This window comes from Nannospalax galili, unplaced genomic scaffold (assembly GCF_000622305.1).
Source record: "Nannospalax galili isolate Female #2095 unplaced genomic scaffold, S.galili_v1.0 scaffold252, whole genome shotgun sequence".
In the NCBI taxonomy this organism is placed as follows: Eukaryota; Metazoa; Chordata; class Mammalia; order Rodentia; family Spalacidae; genus Nannospalax; species Nannospalax galili.
In genome coordinates this window covers 2,405,958-2,422,346 of record NW_008333886.1, presented here as the reverse complement: position 1 = coordinate 2,422,346, position 16,389 = coordinate 2,405,958, and positions in this window count along the sequence as shown.

Sequence of the window (16,389 nt, the reverse complement as noted above, 5' to 3'; positions counted from 1 at the left end):
TTTATATGTTTTATATGTTCAAATGTATATATATGTTCAAATGTGTATCTATCTATCATCTATCTATCATCTATCTATCTATCATCATCTAATCTATCATCTATCTATCTATCATCTATCTATCCATCTATCTTGTGTGTGTGTGTTCGTTTTATCCATGTCATACCTACAACAGTAATATAGTAGACCATCTTAGTTTATCAATAAATAAATTTGGAGTGTGATTCATATTCCAATGGTGTATCATCCATTGGAACCAATGTTGATTTAAAAATTATTCTTTTCCCTCATTGTTTATTTTTAAATAATTATTAAAATATTGGTTATGGGGCTGGAGAGATGGCTCAGCAGTTAAGAGCACTGACTGCTCTTTCAGAGGACCCATGCTCCGTTTCCAGCACCCACAGGGTGGTTACAAACTGTCCTTAACTCCAGTTCCAGGAGAATCCAATGCCTTCTTCCAACCTCCGGGGCATTGCACGACATATGTGCACTCACATACATGCAGGCAATACACTCATACACATAAAATAAAAATAATTTAAAAAACACTGGTTATAATATTGACATAATGCAACACTTTTGATTTTCTCCTTAAATCCATGTGAGTACAAATGTCACGTTGCATCTTCATACTCATAACACGCAGTACATACAAATGCTGGCATTCCTGGCTCCCTTGATGCTCATCCAACTGTTATGGATGAGGTTTTGGAGCCTCTTGCTGAAAATTTAGCTGTAATGGCAACAGAAGTGACTGCACTCATCCACAATGCGTGCCAGCAAAATTACACCTCGTGGAGGCATAGAAATACAGTGTTTATCCCTGTAAAGCTGGAGGAACACCTGCAAACATAGATGGGGATGAAGGTCAAGAGCACCACAGAGCACCTGGTGTAGGGAGCCTTTTTAATCATTCATCTCCTGAAAGAGAAACAATGCTAAATCTCCTTCTCAACTGAGCGAACTTATTACCAGCAAATTCTGCCAAGTTTCTGTTGTGGGATTTTCTATTCATATGAGTTAGGCTATTTATCCTGGTGAAAAACATTCTTTCCGTGAACCATGTCTTTTCATGTGAACTACTGGCATTAGCACATTCCTGTGTCATGAATAAAAACAGCAAGCAGACACCTGTACTAAATCCTGTCCATTCTCAAGAGGACCAAGAGGACCAGCCTGTACATTTTTTTTTTTTTTCTTTTATACTTCTACTTACATTGCAGTGCCTATTATGCTTATAAGGAAATCTCACCTTTAATCAAGGGGGAGTGGAATATAAAACATTACAAACAATTGAAATTAATGTTAAGATGCCAGTAAATGAATGTTTCAAAAAAATTAACCTGTCACATATTTAGAGTATTTTTATTCTCCTCATTACTACAAAGTGCTGCAACAACATTTTTTTTCTGAAGGAAAAAAACTTTCATGGTATTAGACTATAATGTATTTTAATAGTTTGCAGAGATTTAAGAGAGCCCTCTGTAGGTACTACACTAAGAAAAGTACATTGGTTTGAATCAGGACTCTTTCAAAGTTATTGAGAATTTGTATTTTTTGTTGTATACTAGGTAAGCATAACCATGTGAAAAATTACATTTATAATAAAATGAGTTATTGCTCATATTGAAGGAAATGCCCCATCAATAGGCTTGCTTAAGAATGCTTATTTAAAATTTGATATTTCAAAATGAAAAAATTCAGCGATGTAATTCAAAGTTTTATATATATATATAATGTATATATAACTGCAAATAATTTACATGAAACATTGCATATAATATACATATACAGATACATGTTTGTATTTATTTTATTTTAACATGAAATCTTGTGGCATTCTTTCTGCGCTAACGTTATTACGGTTCCAAGTCTCTGGCATATTCAATATCTACACTGACCCGAATGCTCAAGGCTAATGGCATGTGTTACAGCAAGATGGTGCTAACATCCCCCATTAAACAAGCGATAAAAAGTAAACAAGTGTTCAGTACTATTCCATACCCGAAATCACTTGAAAGGATTCTGCTTTCACTTGGTTTTTCTGTTTGTTTGTTTGTTTGCTTGTTTGTTTTGTTTTTCCCTTATTCATGCTAGGGATTGAATCATCACTTATGAGACATTGACAGTCTACCACTGAGCTATATCCTCAGTCCCTAAAGGATTTTTAACGAAATAAGTTGTACAGGGGCTATCAAATTAACTAGGTGGATGTGGCAATTCTTAAAGGTGCGGCTGAGAAGTGAATTCCTTGCATAAAATAACAGAACAGTATAATGATGGTGGCGTTAGATTATCTGAGAACTATATGATTCCTCTTTTCTTCCATATTAAATTAAAAAGACCTTCAAGTTAAAAATGTCATCCTTACTGTTAATTTATGTTGTCGTATTTCTACATTTGTTGATCTTTTCTGTTTTAAGAAGTAGATCATTTGGTCGTTTTTGAACTTGAGTTCTTTGGGACAGCTTTTTTTGGAGAAAAAAAAAAAAAAAAAAAAAAAAAAAAAAAAAAAAAAAAAAAAAAAAAAAAAAACCTACGTGAGCAGCTATTCTTCTTCATTTTCTATTTTGCTTCCCGTCGTGCTTGGTTCTTCTCTGAGGAACATCGTGGAAAGGGCAGATTTCTACTCAGCAGCTTTCAGTGTTCAATAGCTCCGTGAAAAGTGTGCATATAGGTTCTTGGATATCTTTAATTCCATCGTTCTGAGACAGACTGAGGGAAATAATTAACATTTTTTTATTTTGTGTGTGTTTGTCTGAATTTACCAAATGAAAAGACGAAAGCGAACGAAATAAAAGCAGACAAAGTAAAAAACAAATCTCTCCCTTGAATTTTTGGCCATTATAGTGATATAAATATTTATAGAGTCATATTTAGAAGTTAATCATTGAAATCAATAAAGTATTTGTTTATAAATATTTGATTTGTGAGAGTTTTAGCAAGATCCATGGCTTATCACTTGAATTACTAGGAGGAAGAAATCCAGTAAAATTGGATTTATTTTTTTCAAATGCAAAATCCAAACCTTAAGTTGAGCTCCAACAGCGTATTTTATTTTATGGACAGAGAATGGAGAAGTGGGAGGCTCCCTTGCAAATCTCAAGAATCCATCAAGGCTAAAGCTGTTACAGATACAGGTTAAGGTAAATCAAGGGTTTAGGAGAGGTAGGAAAAGGGAAGGCAGTTCATGTCCACCCTGAAATATGAGATTTTACTGTTAGCTCGAGCACTTCATTATTTTTAAGCTCTAGTGCCGCCTGTCACAGTGGCTTGTATATGTCACTCCATGTGGAAATTAGATTAAATTTAGTTCAGGTAGCCTGGTGGCTACTCTGGCAGCCATCTGATATATGTCTGAGTTTACCCAGCTTACCAGAAGAGGAACTAACAGCTTTCAGGCTGCCTGTGCTCCAAGGTAAAGAAGACTAGGATCTGGTAGAAATTTATGCTGGTCATGCTGGTACTTCGCTCTGTAACTAGTACTGCCACAACTTTCTTTAGCAAAGATATTACCTTTTAATGTAACTAATGATAACAGAACATTAAGACTGAGAACTCACATTTGATAGAAACTATACCTATATATATAATAAAAACAATCACGAATATCAAAATTAAACAGCAGCATCTGAGAGAAAATATGAGTTAACATTTTGTATTTTTCCTGTTTTTCTCAAATCATGTTTATTTGAGTAGAATGATTATTTTAGGATATTTGATTTATCATCTCTATTCACAGATTTCTAAACAAAGGAAACAGTCTTATTGAATGCAGACTGTTTTATGTTTTCATGATTTTCAAGAAAAAGAAAAATATTATGCTTATTAATAAAACTCAGATCATGCTCTAATCTAAAAACTGCATGTCATGGAGCTTCCAAAATTAATGCAAAAATGAATTTCTTGACACCCAGTGAGCAGTTAAGAATGGAAAATATTTCCGCGGAATTCTTTTGTGCAAACAGATGAGTTCTAAAAGAAAATAAAACAGAAACCAACGCTGTCTGCCCACGCAGGGAGCAAAATATGTTGTTAAAGCTTAAAAATTGTCCGGAAGTTATCTGTTCCCAATGACACCAGCAATACTGATAAAGATTTACTATAATTGTGACCATATATATATATATATATGTGTGTGTGTGTGTATACATTTATATATATGTATATATATATATGCAATCTCTGTTTTGTTGGTTGTTATAAAGTGCCACCTAATTCAGTTTTTGTATTTATTCTTAGTATTTTGTTTTTGTTTTAGTGAAGTGGAGACTTGGCATCCTATTCTGACCATAAGTTTGCTCTAACCATCTACATCTGATTCTTTTGCTTTTACCTCAAAATTGCTAGGATTTAAGGCATGTACCATCTTACCTGGCCCCGAAACATTTACATATGCTGTGATGATTTATTTTTAAATAAGGGAACTAGATATTATTATATCCCTTGATTTTACTTTTGTGCATTTAATTAAATATATCAATATCGCATTCTCTCAATATGATGATCATTTAGCTAAGCTAATATAACTCATATATAAAACTGTGTTAAATCCATAGTGTACTCATCAAATAATGTCTTAGTTTGATGTGTACATTGGAAATAAACAAGCACTAAGTTAGAAAAATATACCGAAATACCTCCTTCCGTACTTCCTATGGTGGAGGTAGAATTCTTGACTGTTCTCAGATCCTAGAAACATTGTGACACACCTATGATAATACAATTTCTGTCAGGATGCTGATTTCCTGAAGAAGGGAACAAATTAAATTCCACTTTTACTTTCAATGAAGTACGAGAAGAAGGTGTTGCTGAGTTTGTGGGTTTTTCAACTGCTGCTCTAGGACAGCACACCCAGTGGATATCACAGACAAGCCTGGGTTCTGTAGTTCTTCAAAAGGAATTTGCACCGGTAGCTGTTAGCAGTGAATTCAGGCATTTGGTATCTGAATTGAGCTATGTATTAGTCTCATGATTGAACCATTGGCCTCTGTCTTGATGTGAAGCATCCTATCTGTAGGACTGAACACTTCCTAACTTCCCTGGATCCCCAGCCTGTGGATGGCTACTGTGGGACTATCCAACCTCTCTGACTGTATAAGTTAATCTACTTAATCCTTCTTGTATATACACATATACACCCCATTGTTGTACATATCTCCAAAACATACTAATATCTTGCTAAATCTTGTCATTTAAAAACCACCTTTATAATTAATGTGCTATTATTTGAAATTCTGAGTGATTTAAACTGCCGTGGTTAAGTGAAATTGTATTGCTCTGTGAGAGAAAAGAAACTCCAAATAGTATTGGATTATTAAATCAAAAATTCTTCTTTTTGTGAAAAATATAATGGATATGCTATTCATGATATGATAGATCAGCATCTATCTGCCTATCAACCAAAACTAGAGAAGGGGGAAAGTAAAAACATCAAGATAAACTACTTCATTTTTTTTTGTCTGTACCACATTTACTGCATCCACTCATCTAGAATTGGGCATTCTGTTTGATTCTATATCTAGACTGTTGTGAACAAGTCAGTGAAGATACCTCCTATTCAGCATGAGTTAAGAAAAGGAGGAGGAGGAGCAGGAGGAGGAAGAGGAGGAGGGGTTCAGGAAGAACGGTGGAGGAAAGGAAAGTAATCTTATAATGATAAAGGATGCATATTGCATGCTCTGTCTACACGGGAGTCTAAAAGTGTCAGACGTATGGAATCATAATGTAATGGAAGTTTTCAAGATTTAGAGTTTAAATAAAATTGGGAGGTATTAGTCAATGGGTATAAAATTTCAACTGTGCTAAGAGTATAATTCATAAACATCTTTCCTACAACCCAGTCCCATAGAATCTATATTTACTAATACATTATTTTGTATTTCAAAATTTATTGAATATTTACCACATGCTAAACTTTCTTACTGTACACACAAACACATATGAATATATGAAAGCAAAACAAAGAAATAGACCATTTTGGAATATGTCCAAGATATCTCTTACCTTTACTGTGGTCACACTCTGATGAATAGTTACATATATCTAACTCAACATATTGTGAACAGCAAATATATCGTGTTCCTTGCATATCAATTAATTACACTCAACAAAGCTATTAAAAACAAGCAAAGCTGACTGATGAAGGCAGTGAAACCCATCTGTGTAAGTCCATTCTCAAGGACTTAATTATGAAACCAATCTACCTATGATGGAACCTGAGAAATGTGCCATACTGCAGATGCTATTACTCAAAACACACATGTTCCTTTCAGAGTAAAGAAGTAACCTACATGTCAGGTTCTGGAACCAATTCAAAGTCTACTATTGCTCACTGTGAGAGTCAGAAACTCTAGAATGCAAATGCAACACAGTCATAGAAACAGGAAGAAAAAAAAAAGTGAAACCACGCAGCAAAGGCAATAAAATATGATCCATCAAGGATAATGAATATTCCACACACTGGTTGAGGGGGATCTTGAACACATATCTGACAGACCTTTATTGTACCCCATATGAATAATTTCTGTTCATTGCCCTGAGTATATTTTGTGTCCTTGGAGATGATTTTTATTATTCTTTGCTGTTTTGGAACCATCTGCATTGGAGATATATTGTAGACCACTGAGCTCCCTCTTGGATGAACAATTTACTGATTTTTGCAGTCCATTGTGTCTCATACTCTCAGGAGCAAGACCATCTAATAACTATAAAATTTCTTGTTATTCCTTGTTAATTTTGTAGTATGTTCCCTTAAGCAGAAAATCTTTAAATCCAGGTTTTATTCTTAAATGTTCTGGTCTTATTTAAAAAAAGCCATTTTTTAAAATTCTGTTAATCTGTACTAGTTATTTATTATTTTAAGTAATTTCTTAAAACAATAACACGCTTGGAATATTCTCTCCAAAATATGCTTTACAATTTATTTGTCATAGTAACAGTATTAGGGTGCACAATCTTTAAGTTGATCCAGACATGAAAGCTCCTCTACGTGAATGGATTAATGAAGCTGAGTTGTGATGATCTCAAAACCACATTCATTATTAAAGTGAACTGTGCACTCTAGGTGTCTCCCATTGTCTATGGATATTATGCCTTCCTGCCAAGAAGCAACAGAGCACAGGCATCTTTCTAGAAATCAGTACCCTCTCCGTGTTTTCTAGCCTCTAGAACAGGACAAATGTGTCCTTAATGAATTAGCTAGTCTGGAAAGTTTTACTACACTGATATGAAATAAACCGAAGTAGGTAGAAACCCAGCACACTGACCTAAATCTATTTTAGGTCTATAGTCTTTGTGTGACAGGATATTAGCTGTGTACTCCTGATAATTTACAAGCTCCATCCTAGGGCTTGATTTTTAGCATAAATTCAGTTTGTTTTTCAAATCTTCACAGCACCAAGTTTTAAGGTTTCTGTGAAATGATACGCCTGACTGTTACTGTCCTCCCCCAGAGCCAGCCGGAGGGGGACACAGGGTCCCTGCCGATATGGGGGTGAAAAACGCGGAGTCACAACACAGACACCGGGAGTCCGGTGAAAGCAAGCAGAGGGTGAGCTGCTGCAGACTCCTTTGTTTCTGGAAGGATTTGGGGATATAAAGGCTTGGCTAGCCAATCATGGTTTCCCATGTCATCCTATGATATCCAATGGCACTCTGTCTCCAGGCAGATGATCTCTCAGCAGGTTGTTATTGCCACGCCCAACTGCACTGGGCCATCATGTATGCGGAAGCCCTTTCCCCATTCCTTATGGCAGGTGGCCTGAGCTGGGCCTGGTTCTTTGTTATGCCATACACCTGACCAAGAAAAAGTGTTTCCCTTGTACCCTTCTAAGCACAACGATCTAGTCCCCATTTACAGATGTATAAGTAAAGGAATGGAGTTGTTGTCATTATAATCTTTATTAAACATATTCTCTACTGGCTTATGTGGTATAGAAATATATATTTCCCTGGTGGGCCAGTGTAGAAACACCATCGCACTAAGTCCTTCATGACCTAACCTGGTCCATCTCTGGGACATGAACTTTGCAACATGATTCAAGGAGAATGCATTTTCACTACATAGAACAAGGTGGAGGAAGAGAGAAAAGTATACACACACTGCCTTAGAAGGTATGCTAGATACTGCCACAGGCAACCTCTTCTATCTCAATGGCCATAGCTTATTTCATAAGGCCATATTTAGGTACAGGACAGTTTAAAGTTAGATTCATTAGTTTGTGTGTCATTAAGCCCACAAAGAATTCAAAGAAAAAGGGCAGAATAGTTAGGAGGACAAAGATACTAGTTAATATATTGTCTTAAAATTGACTTTCATTAGATAGTCCTGCACCTACTCTTTGCATGTCAAAGGGGCATAGTTCAGCAATGAGTCAGTGGCTGTCATAACCGGGCAGTGTGTTCCTAGTCAAAGCAGTAGATTCAATGGAAAAGCACACTTTGAATTTGAACTTGATGATCTGCAGAGCCTTTTTTAGGTTCCATAAAATTTCTGAAAGCAAACAAAAAAGAAAGCAATTTACTAGAGCCTGGGTGCTCGTCTACCAAAATTGAAAACATTCTCATTATTCATCAAACTGTACAGCTTCAGCATCAGACAGAAATAGAAAGGCAAGAAGACAGTTTAGGCATTCTGTTTTTATGTGCATGTGCATTGTGAAGTTGTTATGTTATTATTCTGTGTTGGATATAAAACTCCGTGCATGTCAGGACCAAGACTCTGGCCTAGGAGGTTTTCGTTTTTCTTCCACATTCTCTTTATTTATTTCGGATACTTAGGAATTCACAGTCATGCTTAGTCATTTTTGTAAACATGTTCTATAATTCTCTTTTATCTGCTGGGAAGATGAGAGAAAATAGGTAACTTTTTGCTTACTAATCTGACAGTTAAAAATTCAAACAGTTCTTAATACAATGTTAAAATTCTTAAATGTAAGTTCATGTTGATTTTTAGAAATATAGATCTTCAAAACTTTTAAAGTAGAGCAAGACTAAGTGATTACTAAAATTTCAGTTTGATTTCAGAATACTTTTTCCAAAGGTCTTATCCTTGATTTTATCAAATGCAATGCAGCGATGGATCAGAAATAAGTTTAGAAGAGATAGCAACTTCATACAAACAACTACCTTGTCTTACTGAGTGTCACAGTGCAAATGCGTTTAAATCATTTTATTAATATTGATTATGCATCATTTTTAATTATAATGAAACATATCCTATTTATACAAATCTAAATAAATATCAAAAATATTTTATTCACTGTGGAAGAGGGGGTGGAAAGATTGTAAGAACCAGGGGAGATGGTGTATGACCATATGTAAAGAGAGTCTTACAGGCCCTGTGTGACTTTGCTCATATGAATCTACAACAATGGTGTCAGCATGCACAAGAGCCATGCAAACTCAAGGAATCAAAAATCCAGCATACGTCTGGGGAAATGGGCAGCAGGCCCCAGTATTAGTCAAAGAACTATTAGAAGCTGATTATTGCTAGGTGAGAGCTAATCTGTATGGGAGTGAATCAAGATTGACTGGCTAGACCCCCATGGATGAACTTGCACTGAGAGATGTCTGGATACACGAACTTCACTTGATAGGCCTTAACATAAATGACAGAATGCATGAAATCTAGGGGTGGGGCTATGGGAGGATGTGGATGGGGTAGAGGGTATAAAGATGACTAAGATGTTTTGTATGAAGTACACATATATTCAATAAAAAGATAAAAAATTATTTAATGGTTGCTAAGCAATTGAAATTTGAGGAACAGAATGGTTTATCTACATTAAATACATTATCTGAGAAACTGTAATTTGACACTAATAGAAAAGGTGGAAATAAGTTTTAGTTGCTCTTGTTTTGTATATGATTAGATATTGGTACATTGAAATACATACCTTGACATACATTTGTGAACAGTATTGTCACTGACAGTTAAAGCACAACATTTTGTTGACTTCTTGGTTTATTTTTGGTCTCTTTGAGGTAGGGTCTGCAGGTAGTCCCAGCTGGCTTGGAACTCACTGTGCAGGCCAGGCTGGACTTGCTCTGACAGACATCTGTTGCCTCTGCCTCCAGAGTGCTTAGATTAAAGTTTTGCACTACCATGCCTGGCTTGAAAGATATTTTTTATTACTATCTAAATTTATTTATTCACCTTATATATGATGATGAATATATATATGTATATATATATACATATATGTATTTGAAGACCCTTCTACAGTAGTGGGTTTTCGTATGAATCTTCAGCATGCCTTTAGTGTTGATTATCCCTGCACATTCCTACTTATCTCACACCATTTAACCCTTATCTTTCTGTTATTCCCCTTTCCTCTTTATTTTACTGCATTCTAGCTCTCTTTTTATGAAATTTCTCCATAGCAGCTTACTAGAAACACATGTATCTAAATATTCAAAATTAGAATTCACTTCTGAGAGACAGCATGTGGCATGTCTTTTTGACTGTAGGTTACCTCAGTCAGGATGGATGGTTCCAGTTATAGCCATTGACTAGTGAAGTTCATAATTTCTTTTCTCTCACTAGCTGAAAAATTTTTCTTTTGTTTAAATGTTCCAGATTTTCATTAATCATTTGCCAGTAATGGACATCTAGGTCACCTCTATGTCCTGACTACTCTGGAAAGAGAAGACATGAGCATGTACTGGCAGGTATCTGTGGAAAAGTAGGGAGTTCTTTGGATAGATGTTCAAGAACCATAGAGCTGACTAGTATGGTAACACTATTTCTGGGTTTCTAGAAAATTTCACATTGATTTCCACTGTGTCTGAACTAGTTTGCATTCCCAACAGCAGTGAATAAGTGTTCCCCTTTTCCCATATCCTCCCAAAATCTGTCATTTTTTTTCTAATAATTCCCCTACCAGACTCCAAAGTCTAGCAACTGTAAATCCTGATGTCTGGAATGGGCTCTCTCTGTTGGAGGTGTTGACAAGAAGATAGACACTCTAACAATGCTGGCTCTTGACATTGCTCTTAGTTACCCACTAGAATGTAACATTAAGACACTGTTGCTTTGGAGCTGGAGAGATGGATTAATGGTTAAGAGCACTAACTGCTCTTGCAGAGGACCCGGGTTTGATTCCCAGCACCCACATGGTGACTAACAACCATGGGTAACAAGTTCCAGGAAATGTGACACAACCTTCTGACCTCTGTTGACATTGTACAGCATGGGTGCATTTAACTCACAAGCAGGCAATACACTCATACACATAAAATAAAAATAAAATTTAAAATACTTTTGAAAAGACATTATTGAAGAAACTACGTACACAATTCCCAGAAACAAACAAAGCAAAATCAAGGTAGAATGAACTTTGAAGCTTCTCTTCTAGTGGCTGTTCTTCATCATGCTGGTGGTACTACCAGAGGAGAAAAGTAATCATTCTTAGCCATCTTTAAAGCCTTTGAACTATGATAATGACTAGCCTAGCAAGATATATCCACTAGTGCAATGGTGGCAGGAATGTTACAGAAGTAACCAACTTCTTTATTATTGAATTTAAAGCCCACTTTACAAGATTGAGTCAGTACCCAGCAGTTGTATCCAGGCCAAGAATCTGTGACCAGACAGATAATAAGCCATAGGGAATAGGTCACTACTATTATTCTGCTTATTGGAAATAGCCTTAAACTGGCTCTTTTGTTAATTTATGTTTATTTTATGTGTTTGAGTGCTTTGTCCGCATGTACACAAGTGCACTCAGGTTGTACAATGTTCCTGGAGGCCTGAAGAGGGAATTGAAACCCTGGGTTCTAGAGTTACAGAGGGTTGTTAGTCACTTGTGAGTACTGGGTACCAAACCCAGGTCCTCTGCAAGAGGAGCCAATGCTCTTAAATGTTTGAGCATCTCTCCAGCCTATTAAACTGATTCTTAATGTTTGTCATACCCATAGTTTAGTGAGTCTCTCAACTTTCACCCGAGAAGCTGCTTGCTATAGCAGATGGAAGTTTACATAGGGGCCTCAACTAGCTCATAGAGGCTACTGAGTCTCCAGCCCTAAAATGGTCCAACTGGATTATACTTTCTCCTATGGACAGTTAGGGATCATTGTAGTAAAAGGGGCAGAAAAAGTGTAAGATCCACAGGTGGAGAATGAGTACAAGAAGTCGTGTTTTCTGGACAGAACACGAAAGTTGCATATATGTATAGATAATAGCATGCAAAATACCTGTGCAAGCCCAAGACAGACAATAGTCCAGCAGGGAAAAGGGAAGACAGCAGAAGCTCCGACCTTTATGGAGGAACTATTGGCAACTGAGAACTGGTGAGAGAGGGATAGTCAGTCATTTTCCATGAACCATTTGATGCTGGTTAGATGGACCACTCTCCATCTAGCAAGGGACAGACCTACAGACAAGGCTCTTGGGGAGCAAAGATTTAACTCAATAAGAAAAAGAGTACAAGAAATGACGGTATAGGGAGGTGGAGGGGGGAACAGAGGATATGGAACAAAGGACCTGATTATGATCAAAATATGCTTTATCAAATTCAAGAATGAGTAAGAATGTTATCTTTTAGTTCGAGATTCTAAATTAATAATATCATTTTTATATGCAGGCAAATGTGTTTTTATAAAAGCAACAGGATTATAATATTTATATCATATGCCACCATTGGAATTCATATCTATTTGAACAGACATTTTTAAGGTATGGCATAGAATACCATCTCTAAAAATACTCACTTTGGGGAAGAAAAATTGCCTGCCCTAATTATTTTGGCTTTACACATTTTAAGTTTCCAAAGTGAACTTCTCAAATAGTGCACTTTTCAAATTCAGAGGACCCAGCAATTTCCAAAATTTCTTTAAAGGCTGCTTATTTTAGTCAGCTCTAATTGCATCGCTCTGAATAAGTTCTGCTAAAAGCATTTGGGGAAATGCTGGTCTAAAACAATATCTGAAATGGTCATTTTATTCAGGGTGTTACGAAGAGGAAATGCTTAGTTTACAGGAACCCAATCCATGTTCCCAAGAGAAAAGAGTAGTACAAATAGAGTTCTGATTTAAAAGAACTTTAATTCTCCCACCACAAGTTATAAAGCCAAGAAACAACTAGGTCACATAAAGACTATATTCTTCCTTTGCAAATATCTGTATTTCTTACTGTATTCTATTCTGTTTGTTTGTTTGTTTGGTGTTCTTGCTCCGTACTGACTAGTGGACATGCTTTCTGTGGAAGGAGTTGCATAACTAACTGGATGAGCGTAAAGGGTAATATACTGTGTGGGGGTAATATACTGTGTGGGTAGCTTTTGGCCAGTGTTTGCCAAATAAACCATCTTGAGATGGTTTCAGGGCCATGCTATGCAAATTATAATCACTGAACTTCACTAGACGTTTGTCCTTCTTTGAAATTTAGTTTGCTTTAATAATTTGCTTTTCACAGGCCACCTTTTCCATAAAGACTAATAATTGATTGCTTTTGATTCAACCAAGTGCTTGTGGAAGCCACAGAACAAATCATTGAGAGTCTTAAGTAGGAAAAAATCCGACAACATTGAATGAGATATATAGGATTGGATGGACAGATCAGCCATAAGAATAAAACCTGAAGGAAAGAAAGGTTCTGGTTTTCTTTCAAAGATTCAAGTAACATATTATTCTCTTTCAGTTATTGCTTGGAGCAAGGATCATTGGATAACCTAAGATTTGCTGCTTTGATACAAAGATTTTACTCTTCTTCTAGATACCCATAGCTGGAAACATTGGTCTTTAGAGCACATGACAGTTTATCAGCATAATGAACATGACAGAATCATTCCTATTCCCTCAGCCTCTGGCCCACAGTACCCCCAGGAACATGCCTTCTTCTTACTTATACCTATCAGAGGACATGGGATTGGCAAGTGTCTAGTCCCTGCTCTCCTTGTCCCTCCTTCAGTTGAGTTGCACTATATTTCCTGTCACAACTATTCTGAAATATCAACATTTAGTTTAACATCAGATTATACATTTGGCAAAATGAAATTAAGAACAAAACAATCTATATGTATATAATCATATAAGAATATAATTAACTATAAGACACTGTGTGAATTCTAATGTATACTCTAGAACAAAGGGCACATAGAGAAATAGGAGGAAAATTATGTCTTTACCTTCAGTCCAGAAATGAAGTAAGAGGAACACTTAAGAAGGTTTGGAAATCAATCAGCAACAGATTGTGTCGTTTTTGCTATAAGTAGAATTCAATCTCAGAGAAGCCACTGTGAACTAGAGACCAAAACAGGTGTTAGAAAAGGTTTACCTAAAAACAGTACTTAGAATAGGCTTGCAAAAAAGAAAAAGCATTTGAAAACCAAAAAGGTCAGAATCTGTGGTGGCAGTTGGTGAGGGAAGAGCCTGAGCCAAGCTCGGTCTGACTGGGAAGTTGAGGCAGCACTGGAGACTGACTGGAAATACATTAGGTTCTGGGCAAAAGTCACAACCACAACAAATATAGAAAAGGGGAAAATAATTGTGATCGAAGTTCACAGTGATGGAGTAATTTTAGCTTCTGTTGCCCTGGCCACTGTGTGTCTGTGTTCTGTTTCTGTAGACTCCTCATGCACCCCTAAGCCATTTCTTTCCGGAATGAATCCCCCATTTTCCACTGTTGCCCATGTTTGGTCAGATTCTCCTGACTAGTTCAATGGGAATACGTTCTTGGATTTATCAAGCCATCAGTATCAGGCTGGTTGCTTGTGTCCATCGTATCCATTCTCTCCCTTTCTGAACCATTTTTTTTTCTTCAAGCTAAATCTCAGTGTAGACCATGAAATTCTTTGCTCTATGACTTCTAGGTCACTGTGAGGGCTCCTGGATTTGGAGGAGAGTGGAAAGTAGAGAGAACTGTAAGCTGTTTAAATGTTCTTATCCTATTACAGGGTTCAGTTCCCTAGAAGAAACCACAGGCTACAAAACGACAAACCTAGTTGCAGGAATGAATTTCTTCTTCAGATTTCAGTCAGAGATACCTATAGATTCTGCAATGATACTAGTTGTTTCCTTTCCACTTCTCTACCCACCAGAATTGGATGGCATGACCCTACTGGTAAAATACACCACATACTTCTGTAGCAGAGCAAACAGGGAGAATTCAAGCTGGTACTGACTTTGAAGCTTTGCCTCCCTGACTAGCTTTTATAGTGCTAGAAGGTGCTATGCATGTTACTGGCAGAGGAAGGTAATCAGTATCTGTACCATACCTGTGAACCTTGCAAGCTACAGTAACAACTGTCTGGCAGACTACACCCACTGGTCAGTAGAGGCACAAAAGTTATGGGAATAACCAAACACCTAGGCCAGACTCATAAATTGGAACCCATAACTAATATGGTTACCAGGGCCAAGAATCTGTGGTTAGACTGGCCATAGGCTGCAGGGGAGAATCTAATACAATCATTCTGCTAGGTACACATAGTTTTAAACCTACTTATAATGACTTATTATTATACTCATAGATTAGTGCAATTTGAACACTCGCCAGGAGGTTCTTCTTGAAGCAGATAATGATTAACACAGAGATTCACAGCTTGTGAACTTGCAGAGACAAAGAGACCATGGAGTGCTCAGCCCCAAATGGGATACTTATATCACACCCTCTCCTCCCAAGGCTCAGCTATCATTGTGAAAGAGGGAGCAGAATGTTTCTAAGAGCCAGAGGAGGTAGATGAATACAAGGAGATCGTGTTGTCTGTGCATAACCGGGAAATTGATGTATGAGGCCACAGTCCTTATGACAGCATGAGCAAGACCAGTGAAAATTTAGGCCAGACACAGGTCCAGCATGAATGGGGGAGATGTTCAGAAAGCCCCAAATCTACACGAGGATGTATTGGCAATTGATAGATGCTGGGACTCAGAAAATCATTTTTCTGTACTGGTGTGATAGTTGTTAAGTTGACCAGACTCCAAGGGACAGATGACACCCAAGAGCATTTGGGAAACACAGATTAGACTTGATAGATAGGCCTTTAAAAAGCACAAGTACTAAAAGACGTGAAGGCAGGAGGTGTAGTGATATGGAGGTCTGAAATTTTTGAATCAATAAAATATTTTTAAAAATTATCAAGCAGATAATTCCTTTCAATTGAGAATACATTGGTTTAGGGTTCCCATATAACTTCAGGCATTCTTTCTTTTAAAAGAAATCACCAAATTAGTACATTCTAGCTCAAGTCCCATGAATACTACCAGTCCCTTAGTAGTTTTCTCAACTCTTGGTATTTTACCATGGAAACACATCTATTTCAAGATTCATAACTTACATCCATTTATGACAGACAACATGTAGTACTTGTAATTCTAGGTCTGGGTGACCTTACTCAAAAAGGGTATTTGAGTATAATCAAAATACTTTGTGTGAAAATCTCA